General features: G+C 30.4%; 1 pseudogene; it reads right to left on the bottom strand.

Annotated features, from left to right (window-relative positions):
* Nucleotides 1–2,983: 2,983 nt before the first annotated feature.
* LOC112099285 lies at nt 2,984–3,975 on the bottom strand (annotated as a pseudogene).
* Between the last annotated feature and the right edge of the window lie 210 nt (nt 3,976–4,185).

Raw genomic sequence — 4,185 nt, 5'->3', positions numbered from 1 at the left:
GGGAGAGTTAACCTAAAAGTTGGAATTACGCAACGATAGTTTGATAAATTCCAGTGGAAAAATAGGGACTAAGAATTGAATTTGAAACTCACACCCAAAATGTTGGAATTGATTAAAAAAAAAAAACTGAAATATGTAACTAAAAGGTACTGGAAATAAGAGTTGAAGAACTTAACATAAAAGTTGGAATGACTTATTAAAAATTTGGTAAATTCTAATGAAAAGTAGGAATCTAAAAAATAAACTTGAAACTTCTATTCAAAATATGGAAATTCATTAAAAAGAGTAGGAACATAAAACCAAAAAGTGGTGGGAACAAGAGTTGAAGACTCACCAATAATTTGATAAATTCCAACTATAAGTAGGGATCCAAAAAGTGAAATTGAAACGTACACCCAAAATATTGAAATTCAATAAAAAGAGTAGAAATATAAAACAAAAAACTAGTAGGAAAAAGAGTTGATGAATTTAACCGAAAAGTACGAACAATTTACCAAGAATTTGATCAATTTCAATAGGAAGTAGGGATATAAGAAGTGAACTTGAAACATCCATCCAAAATATTGATATTTAATAAAAAGAGCAAGAATAAATAACCCAAAAGTGGTGGGAATATGAATTGAAGAGCTTAACCCAAAACTCCAAATAACTTAGCAAGAAATCGATAAATTTTAAAGAGAAGTAGGGATCTAAAAATAAACTTGAAATATCCATCCAAAATATTGAAATTCAATAAAAAGAGTAGAAACATAAAAGGAAAAACTGGTGGTAATGACAATTGATGACCTTAACCTAAAAGTCGAAATAATCTAACAAAGAAATTGATAAATTTTAACAGGAAATAAGGATCCAAAAAGTAAACTTAAAACTCTTACCTAAAATATTAGAATTCAATAAAAGGAATTGGAATATAGAATCAAAAAGTAGTGACAACAAGAGTTGATGAACTCAACCCGAAAATTGGAATAATTGACTAAGAATTTGATAAATTCCAATGCGAAGTAGGGCTCTAAAAGTGAACTAGAAATATCTACCGAAAATGTTGAAACCCTATAAAAATAGTTGGAATCTAGGACTTAAAAGTGGTGGGAAAATGAGTTGGAATAACTTACTAGAAATTAGATAAAGTCTAATGGAATTTAGGAATGTTGAAAATAAACTTAAAATATCCACGTAAAAGTTGGAATTTAATGAAAAAAATGAAAATATAGAACCAAAAACTAGTGGAAAAATGAGTTGAAATAACTTACCAAAATTTAGATAAATCAAAACAAAAAATTGAAATTTGAAAAGTAAACTTGAAACATGCAATATAAATATTGGAATGTGACAAAATAAGTGGGAAGATAGTTATTTTGTGACATATTTATAATACTTTTATAGTTTCTTGTACTATTTATAAATTTAAAATTATTATATTCTTTTGCTTCATTTAATTACAATATTTTTTCAAATTTTTTTCACATTAAAAACAAATTAAAATGTAATATTTATTATGTTAACCGATTAAAAACCGGTTGTACCGGTTGTGTGCATGCGCTGTACTGTAGGTTGACTCGTAAATTACAAATATGTCATAAATTTGTGACATATTTTTATGTGTCAATATATGTCATGTTCGCATGATAGACCTGTGATGTAACAATATCTATCATAGATTCGCTTTTTTTTAGTAGTATTAATATCATTAATACATAAATTTATAAAATCATGATATTTATGATTTTATTTATTAAAATCATGATATCATCTATTCATTTAATAAATTATAAACATAAAACAAGTAGAGTATTTCCTTTTGAAACTAAGAATTAAATGACTTTAAAGACTTACACTAATAAAATATATTGAAAATTTTAATTTCAAGTTATTTGTAAAATTATAAAATTTTAAGTTTACTTTTATTAAAAAGTAAAATGTTCTTATTGTAAATCTTTTCATATGCCGTGCTTTAATCCATTTCTAATCATAATATGCTTTTAAGGTTTACGTGTTTAAAATTGTCAGTCTAGCACAACCCACATGCATGTCGTGTTGTGTTGCGTGCCATACCAACGTGCTTGTGCCGTGCCATGTCTGTGTTGTGTCATGTGTCGTTCGATCCATTACCATCTCTAGTGGTTAGTAGTTCTTTATAAGATTCAAGTGAATTAATTGTATTATTTCACCAACTAATTAATAAATGCGAGATCATTTGAGATAAAATTTTTAGGATAAAAAATTTGAGATGTATGTCATCATTCTTAAATAGATACGCCATAAGATGGACTCTTCTTTGGTAATTAATTAAGCTATGTCAAAAGTGGACAAAGTTGTTAAATATTAAATTATTAGAACTATTTGGTAAAATTTCATACATTGTAACATGCTGCAACGTTTGGATACTTGTTTGAAAGTGTTGGAACAGGTGCAATGCTTTTGAAAAGCTAAACCAATAGCCATACACTGATACACAAAAATGTCAACATCGGGTTGCAAACAAAAATCTGGCATGCATATTGTTTATGCATAATTGTAAAGAACTCATAGAAACGCTTAACATTTTTCAGAAACTTATTAAAATTGAATCAAAGGAACATATAAATGCTAATCACCCTTCCTTTATAAAAATAACTTAAATCAGATATTTCTAGTAGTTTCGAAGGTCAATTAAGCCATGACTATTAGTACCATTGTTACAGATGAGGGGGTCCGTTGCGCTAAGGATGAAAATAGAGATCCTTCTTCGACAAAGGAACTCGACAGAAATGATGATGAGGCTTCATTTCAAAATGACATGATGGTAATCAGACGGCAGAAAGCTCTCCACGATAGCTTACTGTCAAAGTACTTGAACAAAGGTTCTTTCTTCTAATTTTCATATGGCTCCAGGATATTGGGTATCATCATAATACATATAAAAAACTAAATGCAAGCATTAGTAATGCAACTTTGGTCTTCAAAGTAGTACATCACCGAATTACTGAAGTTATTGTGTCAAAAAGATAATTCAAAATAGTTAATTATCAGCCATTTCTAGGCCTAAGCTCGATATCTTCTATGTGGAGACCATGATTGATAATGAAGCTATCAAATTCAAATAGACTACACACCAACATGCCATTATCTCCATTTTCATTGAAGAGCTATACCATCTCAATCTCCATCCACCCATATCCCCTGTTTTCAGATGGTAGAGCCATATTTCTTGAAGGATCTAGAAATGGTCTTCGCCTTACCCCATTACCGCTTCCTATACTGTAGACGCCAAAATCTAGTAGTCCTTTTTCAAATCCATAATCGCACTTAAAAACAAGGTAAGCGGCATGGTTGGTGACAAAATTTTGGTCTCTATACTTGCTATGACTTGAGCAAATTAAATTACTGATGAAATCGACTGCACCACTAAATATAAAAATGAAAGTGTGCAATGTGAACATAGAACAAACCTTAGACTCCAGTCGAGAAGTCAATATGTGGTTAGTAGGTTCATCCCCCCATGTTGTGGAAAGCCCTTTCAGAATCATGTAACATTGTTTCCCGCTCTCTCGATCCAGCGCAAAGCTTTGTCAAAGTATTGACGAAGTTAGCTTTTCTATCAAATAAATCAGCTTTAGTGTATAGGTTCCTTCATTTCAGTGGCTATAAATATTTCAACGGGACGTTGCAGACATGCATGTCCAAACTTTACAGTAAGAACATAACAACTTAGAACTCAAAACATCAAAGACAAGCTAAAATTGTGTTTAAGTGAAACAAAAAGAAAATTCGAGTCAAATATGTGATCACTTCAAGGTAGTTATCAAACATAATATTTGGTTTAATGTACATCTGCTTGTAATCGGACGGAAGAAAATTCTCCCGCATGAAATCGGAATCCACAGCTGATATGAATGCAGAAGATACCACTGATAATCTACAAGCATCACGAGGAGTTGTTCGAGAAATGATAATGGAAATGCAATCTGCCGGCAAGAGTATAATTGTGGTATCCATTTTAGTTACTTGTGTTCAATTTCCTTTCTTTGAAACTCAGATCTCCTAATACTAATAGTAATAATGTCTTTAAATATACGGAGCATAAGCTAAGACTTCCAGGAGCCTGACTGAGTAGCTTTATTCAGCTAGCCACCCAAATTAGAATTTTGGAATTTAAAAAATAATTTACACGATCCCATTACCTTTTAGGAAAAGAAAGAAAAAAAA

The sequence above is a fragment of the Citrus clementina genome, unplaced genomic scaffold (genome assembly GCF_000493195.1).
Source record: "Citrus clementina cultivar Clemenules unplaced genomic scaffold, Citrus_clementina_v1.0 scaffold_9, whole genome shotgun sequence".
Lineage (NCBI taxonomy): Eukaryota > Viridiplantae > Streptophyta > Magnoliopsida > Sapindales > Rutaceae > Citrus > Citrus x clementina.
This window is presented reverse-complemented; position numbering and strand designations above follow the sequence as displayed.